This window comes from Corvus cornix, chromosome 1 (genome assembly GCF_000738735.6).
Source record: "Corvus cornix cornix isolate S_Up_H32 chromosome 1, ASM73873v5, whole genome shotgun sequence".
NCBI lineage: Eukaryota > Metazoa > Chordata > Aves > Passeriformes > Corvidae > Corvus > Corvus cornix.
The window spans coordinates 41455375-41471164 of record NC_046332.1 but is presented as its reverse complement, the minus strand read 5'-3'; the positions used below and the strand labels follow the sequence as shown (position 1 = coordinate 41471164).

General features: G+C 40.7%; 1 long non-coding RNA gene across 2 annotated transcripts; it reads right to left on the bottom strand.

The window, feature by feature from the left end:
* Positions 1–2818: 2818 nt before the first annotated feature.
* On the bottom strand, positions 2819–15447 carry LOC109144735. 2 transcript variants are annotated; one of them, XR_002045665.2, is made up of 5 exons: positions 15254–15447; positions 14782–14861; positions 13191–13319; positions 7341–7454; positions 2819–4187 (listed from the first exon to the last, which is right to left on the bottom strand). It is a non-coding gene; the product is annotated as an uncharacterized LOC109144735 (long non-coding RNA). The 2 variants fall into 2 exon arrangements; XR_002045666.2 differs by lacking the exon at positions 14782–14861.
* Positions 15448–15790: the final 343 nt, after the last annotated feature.

Genomic DNA, 15790 nt, shown 5'->3' with positions numbered 1-15790 from the left:
TACTGGATACTGCACAAGCAAAGACAAAAAAAAAATTTATTTTCTACTTCCCACTGGTGACCAATGTCAGACCATTTCCTTGGATGCAGGGCTTCAGCACACGTCTCAACTGCTCTGAATGCAAACACTGAAAATAACAAGTATCCCATTTTCCTCCTCCTCTCCTTAGCTTTTCTATCTGAGCTGATATGATATGTTATGGAATACCCCTTTGGTTAATTTGGGACTAGCTGTGTCCCCTGCCAGGATCTTGCCCATTCCCAGCCCCTTGATGGGAATGTTAGAGAGACAGCACTGATGCTGTGCCAGCACTGCTCAGCAGCAGCCGCAACACTGCTGTGTTATCCACAACTTTCTAGCTACCTATGCAAAGCACAGCACTATGGGGGCTGCCATGGGGAAAATTAGCTCCATGTCAGCCATTCCCATTAAACTGGCAATTTACACATACAGCTGGTGGGGCAAGAAAGGATTTTAACATGAGAAGACTTCTGGGAGCAAGAAGAGTTAATGTAAGAGCCTTCAAGAGATAAACAGAGATTCATGTATTCAGTTCATCTTTGTTTTAACTGCAAACAAGCCCTCTTCCCACTGAACACTTTTATTGTGTGTGAACATTTTGAGTCCTTCAGCCCAGAAACAGCTGTACCTCCAACCTGCATCCCCACAGAACAGACACCACAGGCACAGATCATTTCGCCAGATTTCAGAAGCTTAATCCAGTTGCCCGCATCTGGGTATCTTGTGACATTGGGGTGACTTAACACATTCCACCTGGCCTGCAACTGCCAGCCTTAAAGGATATGGGCATCTGTGTACATTGTAAATACCCCATGGCACCTCAAAGTCACCAGGTAAGTATACACATCATAGATTTCTCAAGCCGATAAAATGAATTCCAATAAAGAGACAGGTCACCAGTGAGCCATGAGAGTGACTTTGGTTGCTGTGTCCACAATTGTACAAGTTACACATCTGAGCTCTCTCGCTGAGCTGAGGAGTCTGAACAAATGTAACACTGACTAAAGGTGCATGCCAAAAATAATAGAGCTAGTGGGAGATATTCATCACTGCAAGCTTAAAGCCAGTTTCAGTAAACGTTCTTTTGTTTTCACTCATTAATTTAACCATATAGCCAGTTAATATCTAGTGCAAATACAGGCTATAGCCGTCATTTGCCATGGAGGAATTTGGGGCAAGGCATCTGGGGACAAGTCCATCTTCTCAGTGACATAATTCTAAAATGCTGTTGTGAAATTATTTTTCCCTTGTCAGCAAAGAGCAGCGAATTAATAGCTGTGTTAAAAGAGTAGCTGCATGTTTCTGAAAAATTAAATAGCCAACCCTCAAGCTGACAAAGCAGCTTAGTGATGTACTGCAAAAGGTGCAAACAGCAGCAGTGGCAGCTTTCAGAAACTGAATCCCAAGCGATACAAGGAGAATAGGCCAACATGACAGTGTCTGTCTGCTTAGAGCCTCAAATCTTCTATTTCTCTGGAAAAAATAAAACAGAACTCAGAGCAAATAGGTGTATCATGAATTGAGATTTTGTTCTCTCAAATAGGGGTTGACATTGTCATCAAAGCTTGCTCATGGGATTACAGTGGGGCAACAACCTGTTCTTATTTTTATTTTTAATTTTACATTTATTTTTAACTTTACCTTTATTTTTGCTTTAATTAAGCATGGAAAAAGCAAATAAGACATTTCGACCTGTGATATTATAAACAAAAAGTCATTGTGGAAGTTTTATAAAGAAGTATCAATATAAATCTACACAATAATGAAGTGAATTAATACAGCAACTAAAGACCATCAAGTTGAATAACTGCGGACAACTGACTTTATTAATTATGAAAAGATCTGAAAATTCCATAGTTTGGAGTTGGACTCTTAGCAAAATACAGTCTTCCTTGTCTCACCTGAGAATTTTAGCAGGAATGCAAGAGCCTGTTTTCCTACTCAGACTGATCTGTCTGCAATGATACCTTTCGTCAACGTGTTGCCTTGGAAAACAAACGTCTTTAGAAATATATATGGAATATTTTCCCATGACAACTACTAATCACCCACATGATGTGCCACTATTAAAGAGGAAATCCAGTCCTGTCCCAATTAAAGATCATTTCAGGGTTAATATTATATTCCAAGCCTTTCACGTAGTACCAAGGCCAGAGAGAAACAGATTATGGACCCTTTGTGCATGTGGGAAACTCCCGTGAGACACTCTGTTTATGTTTTATGCATATTTTTTATATCATTAGTTCTGTAATCAGTTTACAAACAAACACTCCTAACACAATTCATTCTCACAAAACAGAAGCATTTAATAATACAGGATATTTCTATTCTGTTCCTACATCTGGGATAATAGCTTTTAATTATGTCATTTCCTGCTCTGAAATCTTTTAAGTAGTATCACTGTGGTTACACTCACCTTGAAATGCAGACTCCTATTAGAGTTTTCATGCCTTGAGAGGCCTCCCAGAAACAGAGACTAGACAGGAGTAAGGTAATAAGGTAGTTATTTATTTGAAAGGCCTTCAAAGGTACACTCTGGGGAGCCAGAGGCTACTGCCAAGATGGACCTTAAGATGGATGACAGGTCACGAGTTCTTCACACTTTTATAGGTTTGGTTCATTTGCATATCAGGGTTAATTCTCCAATTAAAGCTTCAGTTTAATGATGTAATTCCCCTCCGCTTGCCCCCCCCCACAAAGGCTTTTGGTTTATACTTCTTGGGCCTAGGATGGTCTGGGTATCCTTGGAGAGCAGGCCTGGGGAGGCTTTGTTATGTCTGCCTAGCACGAGAGAGCAGAAGTTAACAGGCTACAAGAAACTTCAGAGTTACACACTAGGCAGTACAGGATTTGAAAAATATAAAAGTTACAACCTAAGGCATCAGTTTGAGCAGAAACATGAATATTGTGGCAGCTGTACAGTGTGATACCTATGAAGTGTATGAGGCAGGAGTACTACACAATACACTCTAAAAGTGTGTGCATCTGTGTGTGTGTCTGTGTGTGGGTGTGCATCTGTGTTTGAAATCCCAACAGTACATGAAAGAATATGGGAACGATTGGCCTAGTTATATCTAACATTACTTGTACTTGCAAGAATGCTATAAAAAGGTACTGCCTCTTAAATCATAGCCAGGGCCATACCAAGAGGGCTACCCAGCCTGGCACCATGCATGTGAAAGGCCAGTAAGTAGGCACAACAGGAATATAAAATCATGACAAATAACAAGTTATCCTTCCCCTGGTGTGCCCTCCCACTTCAGTTTGGAGACTTTTCAGAGCAAGAGGTTTCTGCTGTTCCTTTATGCTTTAAGGCAGTGGAGAGGGAAGTCTTCTTTCATTCCTGAGTATGTTTTCACTCAAATCCCAATCACTTCTTGTTCTTTTTATGCCATTTATATTTTTATATATCTACAATAGTCATCTCTATTCCAAACTAGAAGCTACTTGTCAATTCTATCTCTTTTTATAGCCATGCTATTTTAAAGCCCTGATTATACTTGCCATCCTTCTCTGATTAGCTTACACTGGCATATGCAGAAGCAAATTATGCTTTTGATAGCCTTGTGGTTAACACACTGATAAGGTTGTCCATAACTGAGAAATCAACCCCACACACATGTCCCAGTTCCCACGTGGTTTCCAAGGCAGAGATTTACAGCGACTTGAGTAAGAATGATAGGAAAAATAGTCCTTAATTTCTCCCTTGCTCAGTCATTCCCTTCCAAAAAGACTTATCCAAGATCCATGGTCAGGTCCTTGACCCCTCCCCACCCAAAATGTCCAGATATAGAAATTTTTGTTTCTATTGGTCAGAATTGCCAAAACTGTAAGACTTGAGAAAGAAACTCATAAAACCAACATCGAGAGCAAAAGACAGTGGCAGGTTTGGCAACCAGTGTGCCATCCTGCCAGCCAGAGGCACTCTCAGTTTGAAAGCAGAGGTCAGTACTAATTCATTCCATTTCAAAGGCTTGCTGGTCTTTTCTTCCTTTTCAAAGTGTACATGTTTGTGCTTGACCAGTCTAGTCATGGCTCACGTGATGTGAACAGTGGGCAAACCTTGAAGTCCTCTCTTTGTGCAATTGCCTCGATCCATTGTCCCTTCCATGTGTTATGTCTTTGGAAAAAGAGACATGCTGGGAAAGCACAGCAGCATCCAGTTCCTGAGGGCACATAAAATGGCAACAATGATTACTGGTTTAAGTAAATATAGCAACAGTGGTGGCAATGGAATCTATTCCTACAGTGAATAAAATTTAACATCCACTTTCAGACACTTCCTGTTATCCATCAATTACTGCATCAGCAGGAAATAGCATACTCAGGAGGAGCCACCTGGGTAATTGCACGGCAGGTAGTTAAAGGAGTAGGCAAGTCAGATGGTTAAAATTTAAAGGAGATCAAACAATTTGTGTTTGAAAATCTCTGATTTTAGTGAGGACCATGTTATTAAAAATTTTAAAAAATTATTTCTGCTTCTCAGTCAGAATTTATGTAGCACATAGCTGCATGAAAACAGGAAGAAGAAAGATCAGGGGGATCTGTTCTGTCAGTTCCAATATCAGGCTCTTATCTGTAGACCTTTTCTCGAAGCACAACAGTGAGTCACTGATAGCAAAGTGATGGTATTTCCCATTATTTCCCTTTTGCAGCTATCTCTGGCTGATGTTAAGTTTTATCCTGACACTTTCTGACATTTTTTAATCAATTTAACCATCTTAAATATTTGTTTAGGTTCCTATCGAATGAAAAGAATAAATATGTATTTCAACCACAGCCTGAGATTAATTCTTTGCTGGTCTTACACAGAAGACAGTGCAGTTCTGTAGTGGATTTAGTGACATCCACTAGCTGATGTGGTTAGATGGATAAAACTCCCAGCGGGCATCATACTAGGAAGCCCTTTATTGAACAGATATATTCTTCCCATCCAATATAAAGGCAAAACAAGGAAGAAAAATCTAAGACAGAGAGAGTACCAATATAAATTTGAGAAAGCAACACTAAGAGAGAAGTATCAATTTCCTTTTCAATAAAATGATGGCTGTTGAAGCTAGGAAAGGAAGATGTGATAGGTTCTGGCTACTCAGGTTGCACAACCTAATACCTAGAGAAACTGGTATCATACCTGGACATCAAATGTCCTGCTGTCTCCTAGGCAAAAATTTAAGTGTGCCAAAAATGCTATTATTTTCAAAGAAGTCAAAGAATGGCTACAAGGTCCTACTTCCCAGAACATGTTGTCTTCTGCCAAACCCCACATAACTACAACTCTGACTTGATGAATTTAATTTTGACTTAATTTTTAAGGGAGTTTCAAAGGGAGTTCTGTGCTTACTGTGTTTAGAACAATGCAAGAAGGAGTTCTTCTAACCCTGGGACAAAAAAATAATGCAGAGAAAAAGAAAGGAAATGGATCTGTACAACCAAAATTCAAATAGTAAATGACAAAAGCACCTCCTTGGCCCCCATCACATTCTCTGTCTTATGTCTGCTGTTCATTTAAAAAAAAATTGGTTATGAAAGCTTCTTATGAAATTTTTTATAGATATTTTTAAAATAGAAATTGTTAGGTACATTCAAGTAATGACTGTCAGATCTCCTTACATGATAGTAATAAAAATATTTTTATTACTCATCATTTACATACATATTTTACCCAATATAATCATTCCTAGCAACTATTTGAATTTCAGGCTATTTTCTCTAGCATGATAATTTCCCCCAAGTTACTCACTTTGCTACTTCCTTTTCTGATGGCTCCTTCTCTGTTTTCACTGAAGCTTTAAAAGCTGTGCAGTCCATCAGCTTCTGGCTGTCCACATCAGCAAAAACCTTAGTTCATTTCCCACAGTTAAGGCCAGGTAACATCATCTGTGCTTTTACATAATATTTTCATATTAGCAATGTTAATATTGCTCTAGCTGTGTTCCTCCTTGACGGATATGAAATGAATGCTCAGAAATTCGTATTGTGTGGTAGGTCTGAGGAATCCATTAATCCCACTTAAAAGCCATATTACAAAGAGGATGCACAGAGCACACTGTGGAGAAAGGGACTTAAGGCTCTGACAGCAACACACTGTTACCTATACCTTCCCTATGCAGGTATAGTATGGCTTCCCTTATCCAAATTCCAGTAGCTGCATCAGTGCATTAGACAATGCCCTGTAGTGTTTAAGCACAGAGAACTTGTGCAGTATTTTATGCTTTTAAGTGATGAAAAGGGGAAAAAAAAGGGACCAGGCCTTGCTTGACCTTCTTGGACCTGCTCACTTTGAAGCACACAGTGTGGTTGCTTGTCCTGGCCAGGAGCTCTCCTTCAGTGCTCAGCAGACTCTCTATCTCATGCAGCTGTTCCTTCAGGCACAGCCCGTTGTGGACAACCATGGAGCCACCATGTTGAGGACATGAAAACTACTTGCAGGACTCCTTTTACTGCTATCCTGATGTATTTCTCCCAGGTAAGGAAACTTAAAAGTGAAGAAAATTGTGTTACCCATTTTGAATACTTCCCTGCTTCACTCAGATGGACTAAGAAAAAAAGTTTCCCAGTAGATAAAAATGTGTCCCAGAGTGAAATTCTGGCCCAGGCAAAGCCACTGGCAAAATCTCATCACATTCAATCTGACACATGGCTCTATTCTGGACTTTATATACATGGTAAATGGAAATTTAATTATACCTTTATGCACTGCTACAATCCACTATTTATCTGCTCTGAACTATTGACCTTCTTCTGTCATGCCTCAAGCATCAAGGGTCTGTTTGTTCGATTTAATTGCCCACAGGCAAGTAAGTCCGATGTGTTCTTCTTCGCCTTGATGATGCGAGTGCTGTTAATTGAGAGTGATTACAGCACAAACCATGTTACTGGGGGAGCTGGAAAAGTCAGGCCAATATGTGTAGTTCTGGGAGATGATGAGAACCTCTCAGCTTTTAAGGAATCGATGCAAGTTGAAAAGCTGAAAGGTATGGCTATGTTCAGGAAGTGAGCATACAGTGATCACACTCCTGGAGGGAGGCAAGGAGATGTCCTTCATGTCCAGCTAGACATGTCCTCTGTGCATTTCCCTGAAGACATGTCTTTTCTTCATGATACCCTTATTAAGGAGTGACAAGCTAGTGTTGTTTTTCACAAATGAATGTTTGCATTCAGCAGCATGCTCCTGAATTTCTGTTTTATCAGGTTGCAAGTAATTACCATGCGTCACATCACCTGGAGTGCCATTATGCAAATTTGCATATGGCTTGAATACTCTGCTTAGGCAAATATTTATCATCCTTTAAAGCTTCTCTTGGAAAAGAATGTCATACCTTCTGTTCTCTCTTATCACTTCGCATGTACCATGATTCAATAAGAATTCACAGCTGAAGGGAAGGTCTGTGGAGAAAAGGCTTGGTGCCTGCAGAGAAATTTCTTTCAGAATTCTGGAAGAAAAAGGGAAAAATTGTAAGTAAATAGCATATAAAAAGAAACATATATCTTGATGGTCCACCTTGTTCAGAAATAATTTTATTCTCTTGTCCCAGGTTCTATTCTGTATACTCTCCTCCTGGGCCTGACTTGAAGGGTTCAGTAACCATTGCAGGCATGTTATTACAGTGAAAGTCTTTCTCTCATCAGGGTTGCTGGAAAGTTTGCTACCATCTCTCATTTGCTCTCTCACTGAATGTTCATAGAATAAAATACATAATAAAAAGTCTGTAAGAATAATGAGCAAGAAAAATATGCTCTTAATCAGGTTTCCTTGTGAGGTATTAAGGATTATCTGCCTAAGAAGTGAATGAGGACTAGCAATGATACTTCTGCCCAAAAATTAAGTTGGTACACTACTGCCTCATTTAAATTTCTGGACCACAACTCTAATTTAGAGATCCAAGCAAGCCACACTGACAAATGCAAGTATGAACTTGGTTTTGACGGAAAGAAAAGGAGCAAGGTGAGAGCGTTCTCTGCTATAGAACTTTGGGTTTAGGCAAATGTCAAACCTCACTTGAGACCCAGGCATGCTTACAAAGCGCAGGCATTTATAAACTCCCAGTCTTGGCTTTTTCAGAAAAAAAAATGGAGGAGGAGGAGAGGAGGGAGACAGAAGGGAGACAGAACAGACAGTAGACACAGACTAGGCCTGCTTAGTGTTCCCTCTCCATGCGTGGTGCTTGTGGGGTCTGGAAAGAGTCAGAAAAGCTTTCCATACCAGGGATGAGCTGCTACATCTGGAACTGGAGTCTTGTAAACATTCCTGTTGATTGGACAGAGAAAGACCAAACGTTGTTGTGGTGAATGTTTGTTGCATTCACCACTGTTTCATCCAGCTAGACGTCCAGAATTCACCCATCCAGAATAAACAAATTGCTGCAGGCCTTGTCTATCTGCTCTTCTTGCAGGTGTTGGCACTTCTCATGAGGTCTCAGAAGGCAACAGCACAGCACCATTGCATCAGTTGAGTACCCTAAACCCCGTTGTCATTGGAGGACCCCACTCACATCGTGGAGCTGAAATGCCTGTTCTGTTTAATTGCACAAGCTGAATGTATGACAGGTATTTTTTCCCCCAGTCTTGCTTACTCTTTCTTAGAGAGCACTACAAAAGATACATGTTGCCTTCCCAAAGACACAGCATAATAGCATCTGATTATTGAAGGACCAGCAATCAAGAAACGGGAAGAAAACAGAGCATTTTGTTTTAAATTATAAAAAGAAACTAGCTTGACTTTATGTAAGTCAGGCTGATCTGGTACAAAAATAGGTAGATAAACCAGGGAAGGGTATTTTGCCTCATAAGAAGGAAACTTAAAATCCCTTGAGTGCCCAGCAATCTTGATTCTGTCAGCTGAAGAAAGAGATACGTAGATACACACATCCAGGTAACAATTTGAGATGCCTTGGAAGAAAAGGTGGTGGTAAAATCTTTGCTAAGCAGAAATTAGTAAAATAACGATTTGTTCTTTTTCTTACCTGTTTTTTCCTTAATTGTCTTCTTTGTCATGTGAAATTTACAACCCAAGTTGAACCAGAACATAGCAGTACATGGTTAATGGCTCACATAAATCAGGTAAATTAGCTATTTTTACCATTTTTCTTCCTGAAAGCTTTAAGACCAATTTGTGTTGCCTTCTCAGTTGAAAGAAAAATGTCTGTGCCTGTGTGTTGATAATGTGGGAGCTGCAGGAACTGTTGTATTAAACTAGCTGTTTCTTAACATATGATTTTCTTAAAACTGTCCATGTACACCTGCTTTAGAACTACTCAGTCCTGCTTCCTCTTAGTACTGGGATATGTTCAGAGCTATACCCTCAGTATAAAAGAACTTTAAAACAATATCATACTCTTAAGTCTCTAACTACAATCTCTATGAAAATGCTACAAAACACTTTCAAGCATGGTGTAGCGGGTTTGGTTTGAAATCGGGCAGAAACACCAATTTAGTGTAGTGGTTTGGTCCAAAATACTCATTACTGTTTACCTTCTGTGAGATAAGAATTAGGAGAAAAGCAAAGCAGGCACCAAACTTAAAAGAATATAAAGAAGTTTATTAATAGACCTAAAATAAGGAAAAAGAAAAGAGAAAAAAAAACATACCACACCTTCAGAACACTTCTCCTCCCCCCACCTTCCTCCCTTCTCCCACTGACAATGTAAAAAGACAACCCTTGAGATGTTCAGTCTGTTTACCACTTCCGTAATAGCCTTGTTCAGTTCATTTAGGAAGAGGAGTCTCTCTTGCTCATGCTATGGAGAAATTATCACAACGAGACAGCCGCCCGGGTTGGTTCTCTGCTCGTATCATGTGAGAGTCCCCCTCCCACGACTTGCAGCTTTTCCCACAACTGCTTTCAAGGGTCCAATCTTGAGCCAATGGGGTGCCATTTTAAGGTTGAGCCGTTCAGAAACAAAAGTTCTCTTCACCCATCTCTGGGAGCATTTCATCTCTAAGAACAGAGGCCCTCCCCCTTCCCTGGGAGCAAAGGGTCCTCCTCATCTTCATCTCTAGAACTATCTCTGGGAGCATCTCTAGGAACTGAGGTCTTCTCCTTTCCATTTGGAGCAAAAGTCCTCATCGCTTCCATCTCTCCCTGTTCAAACTTCTCATCAAATTACAGCTGCTTCAGCATTTGCCTATCTCAGCGCAGGTGCTTTTGCTCACAAGTTCAATGCTCCACCCCCCATGCCTTCATGAAATTACAATGAGTACTCTGACATATCATAGCTTCACAACAGAATTTCAGCTTTAAGCATCTCCTCTTTCTTCTCCCTCAGGTTTTCAGCTCTTCACAGCACCAAAAGGGTTAATCTCACCTCAGCCTTGCAGCTGGAATTTCGCTTATCGCTGGTGGTCACATGATCTCTGCCAGACAACAGGGCAGCTTCAGCTGAATCTTGGCCGCACTGGAGAGGGGGAGCCGGGCTGCTCTGTCTGCATGTAGCAGGGCTAGGGGGTGGGGGCGGGGGGACCGCAGGTGGAACAGGGCCCATTGGCTCCAGGATGGCCATGGCCCCGCAGACACCTGTCCCAGTGCCAGAAATGAGACAGAGACCTGCCTGGGGTTTGTCTACTCTTAAGTGTGGATCACAGAGGCGGTCAAAATTTTAAGTGGCTTAAGAAATTGTCCATATTCAAGCTGGCCAGCTGATAGGTTCTGTCAGGTCATAGAAGAGCTGTAAGCACCTCTTTGCAAGAAAATCACTTCTGGGACTCTGCTTTGCTAACCCATGACACATGGCAAAGTATTATTGTTTCCTTCATTTTGGAGATGCCTAGTTTCAGAAACCTTAAAAAGACCCTGGTTTTCAGAGAGAAGACACTGACCTTGATATCACAAGGGACAATATCTTCCTTTGTTTTTAGTTGCTGAGTGATTTGACCATGATCATACAAAATAAATCAATATTATCTTTTAGACTACTAAATGTTCATGATCAAACCAGGACCTGAACCCTGACTAGAGAGTGGCAAATAACTATTATAATCACTGAGCAGCCTTTCATTTTACACTGGAGTTAAACTGCTAAATCTTAGTTAAAGCAAATCCTGCTTTGCTTTTTGTACTCCATGCCCTTCATTTACTTCAGATGGCTTGAAAGTCTAGTTAGTAAACAATGCTCTGAGGAACAGAAGTTACCTTGTCCAGCCCAGAAGTAACTAACATGTAGTATGGATCGTCAGGGCATTGCACTTGCAGGGACAGCCTGAGTATTCCTGCATCCAACAAACCCCCCACATAGATTTTCCCACTTACTGCTTCAAAGCATATAACATTTTGCTTCACTTAGCACTTCTGATGTTATTCCAATAATGTTGAATGGACTTGAGCAGCAAGGAGGAAATTTTAATGATGTCATAAATACAGCCGGCAGAATCTTGCACTTTCCCGGTAGAGACAATACGGGTGTTTTGTGATACAGCTGAAGAGCTAATGCTGTCCATAGGTTTGGTAACCACTGTGAGAGAGTAACACTTCAGCCAGCTCAATAGCATTCCCCGCAGCCAAAGAGAAAGGACTGAGGCTTTGGAGTCCCCCCAGCCTGCTCATCCGTTGGCAGGCTCTCCCCACTACAAACTGCATGAATCACAGATGAACAGCAAGAATGGGTACCTAGGGTGGGTAATCTGTGAACTTCTGCAGAAGGTTTAAATACATCATATGTACAAAAAAAGACCTAGCCTCTGCAGGGCACCAAGGTTGGTATTCCTATGACACTCTTTCTCTAGGAGCATGAAGGCAAGCATTCCCCAAAGATGAGAGCTGGAATGCAAAGTTGTTGTACTGTCACACTGTGTACCCCCCAGCACAGACAAAGCTGCTATGCAGTTCTTGTTTTGGTATCAGTTTATCGTTTCATCACTCTTGGAAGGTTGGCTGCTGTATCAGGTGCAATTTCTCTTGACAGACAGAAACACAGTTATGAAACACCACCTATCACCATCACATACTCTCAATTAAGAGAACTGGGCCTGGGGGCAATAATAAGTCTGGAATTATTTCACAACTTGATTTTACTCCAGGAAATAAATATTCCGTTCTGCTATTCTTTTGTTCTTCATGAAAATGTGGATTTTCATTTCAAAATTAACAGAATAAAGAAGACAATCAGTTTCACAGTATAAAGCTAAATTGCTAATGTGTTGCACTTTTACATTTTGCAGCATGCCAGTGATCTTTTCTGTTGGAAACTGGATTATATAGCATATACTTAATAAATAAATTTCCATGAATCTAAATTCCTTGTTTCATTCCACCTTCTACTTAATTTCTCTGAATAAATTAACTCTTGTTCACTCAAGCAAAAGTGGTTGTAAAGCACACAGCATGTTTATGAGACCGCATTGTACACAGTCAAAGCTCTTCCTTCCCTTTCTCTTTCCTTCCCTCCACACACGACTCAGGAGGAGAAAACAATGTTCCACCACAAAAGTTGTTGAAAGGACATAAACTTTACAGGGAAAGAGAGTATGGACATGCAACTTTGGGATATAATGTTTCAGATTCGCCATCAAGTTCCAGTCTAGGACTATCCAACCTTTTGCCAGGTAAAATACAATTTTCAACCACTTCTCTCCGTACGGTGGAAAACACTTTATCTTCAAGCTCTCCCTAATATTCAGTGAAGAGCCATCATCTAAACATAGAAGACGCGTTTACTTCCATCCACTGACTGTCAGTGACACCCTAAGCATCTGCTGGGCCTTTGATCTGATGAGCAGTCAGAACAAGGTAGCTTCCTTAGCAGTGAAGAGCGGCCATTTATCAACAATGAACATATTAAATAGAAATGCATGTAAAAATAATACAATTAATGTTTTCAGAAGACAAGATTCCTGTCAATCTCTGATTATCAAAATATTGTCCAGCCTTACCCATGGGAAAAGCACTGGAGTAGAACTGTGCTGCCAACATCTGCATCTTTGCATGATGCCAACATGCAGAACCATGCTCTGAGAGGCAACACACAGGCCCATGATCAAGCCCTGAGGCTCTCAGGTGCAGAGGCCCTTGGGGAGCACAAGCCTGCTACATGGGATCCTGTTGAGCTGTTTTGAAAACAGCTGAATGTAGTGCAGGCATTGGTTGCCAAGCATTTCTGTTTGGTTTGCCAGCTACTCATATGCTTACTGGAAGGTGCACACCATTAAACACATCCTCATAGCCTCTATATTCCCACCTGGTGTTCCTGTATTTTGAGTTGCCCAAAGCTGATTTGTCCAATCTAGGCCACTATTCCTCTTCTTTTTTGACCTGGGACATCCTCCAAGCTGACACAGGGTAACTGGCTGATATTTCTCCTTGATGTCTGAAAAGTGAAAATGGACCATGGGAGACTGGTTAATGCAAACAACAGGGCAGAGATTATGGAATGTAATCTCTGTTTGAGCCTTGTAATAAAGTCAGGTTCCTGTTATCTTCAGAAAGGCAACAGAAATTTCTACAGAAGAGTAGTGCTAACTGGTTCTGGGGGCTCTTCTTAGTAAGGACACTCAAGCCTTGTACCAGACAAGGCATCTCTGGTGTGCTACTACAGCAAAGTATTTCTCATCCTTCAGAACCCAGAAAGAATATTTAGTGCTGGGCTAGCTCAGACAAATATGATTTTCATTGTGTGAGAAATGGCAGCATTTTGAAATTAATTTCTGCACTGAATTAGATTGTTTATGAATACTAAAATCTATGGGAAGAAGAATGCCTCTGCTAAAAATGGGAAATGCCACAAACTGTTGGCATTTTCAATAGAAAAGAAAGTATTCCATTTGCTGAAAGAAAATCAATTTTAACCTGACAAATGGATGCTGTGTTCTTGTGACTTACTCACTTATGAAATGTAGGCTCCAATTTTCACCTTTCTGTTTTCATCGTCAGATTTGTTAGTTAAATAATAAAAAGTAAGATTTGGTCTGAGAAGTTATTTACCTGTGTTAAAAAAAAATCATATTTTCTGAAGGGAATTGTCCTGCATCACTAGCTTTAAGAAGCATTGACCACAGCATGTGGCACATGTGGTGTGTCCATGCACATCTCCACGCAGATGCACCCCATTTTTTCCTTGAGACCCGAATAAAATCTCCAGTTCTTAGAAAAACAGGCTTTAACTTCCGTTGTGTGAGGCTCCCAGCAGTGTCTCTCCACCTCACTGCAGCAGATTTACTGCTTGTGTTAAGCTTTGTTGTTCTGCAGTATGTATGCACTTGCAAAGTTAATTCTGACTACTGAGAGACTACCGGAGCCCCAATTTAAGCATGGGAAATATAGCTGGAATTGGAAATGCTTCTGAAAGCACAGTGAACTCCTGAAGTGTGCCTACGGTTTCTGCAAATTACATCTGCCTGGGAGATGCAATGTTATATGCTTTGGGATTTGTTTTATTTGGCTTCTTGTTTGTGTAAGGCTAAGAGCATAAGCAAAATCAAATCAAAGTAACTGAAAAGTTCAACTGTGAAATAATAAGCAAAGGAGAAACATTTCTTTCTCTTTGTCTCCAGGTGGAGGGTTATTGCAATCCAGATAATAATTTTCTTAACTTCTTCACTCTTCTTTGCACAAAGAGAGCAAGCACAGGCTTCACAAGATACAACCTCTCTCCTGCCCCAGAAGAAAAAATAAAAGAAAGAGCCCCTCTTTCCTCTAAACCCAAAAGCTACAGGAAGCACTTTGTATTCAGATTTGCCCTTGGCTTTTTCAAAGAAGATTTTGTCAATTTAAATTCTCTTCATGCCCCTCCATAGTTAACTTTCTCCTGTTTTCTCAAGCTACCCACTCACCATTAGCATGATGGGAATATTTTTCAAATGTCAGCCTTTACCCCGAGTCACCACACTCCCAAAACATCTTGACTGTGGCGCTGGATGCAGAACACAGAGTGTTTTGATTAGGTTCCATCTTAAAAATCTGATATGGGCAACAGTTTTTACACTATCTCATAATGCGAAAACAAAATGAAAGACTGAAATTAATAGGCTATGGAGAATTGCATCAGCTGCATGAGAGATAGGCTGGCACTGCAGAGTGCTATATTTAACCTTCAGGCTCTGGAAGCATGAAAGCATGCTGACCACAGACAGCAGAGCTAATGGTTATTTTCGTACTGCTGTTTATCATCACTGCTCACAGTGTAGGTGCAATAGTTTATAATACATCAAAGGCTTAAACTGAGTGAATGGATTAGTGAATTAGGAAGCAGGTGATAATAGCCTGGAGTTCTACAGCAAGATGGTAAAAATGTTTAGTACATACCTGCCTCCCTCCTTCAGCCTGACCAGCTGTGGTCTCAGGTTGTGGCAGCTCGAAGATAGAGCTTGTTTCAAACGTACATCCATGGGGTGACACAGGAACACATTGCTTTTCACAGTTGTGGCACTTAAGCAGGAAGTGATAGAGATTTGTCAGAGTCATGAGAAGGCAGAACACTGTAGAGGAGGTCATATGGATTATTGTCAACACTTTCGCAAGCACGTAACATGCTGCTCCCCACTGAACAGACACCATTTTGTGAGGCTGGAAGAAAGAAAAAAATAACAGCACCATCTCAGAGCCACAGTCTGAGAAAAAAAGTAAAGTGTTATTAACAAAACAAAACTAACACAGGCTGTGCTAAAAAAGGACTTTTTTAGGTCACATCAGCAAGACAGAACATGCCAAAGGTTACAGATGAGGCTTATCTCTATACAAGATAACTGCAGAGGTTCACAGATCCATGAAGTATGTCCCTTGTCAGTGCTGGGGACCTAAGAATGACTGGTAAAGACTATTCATTTCTGCTTTATACTGCTT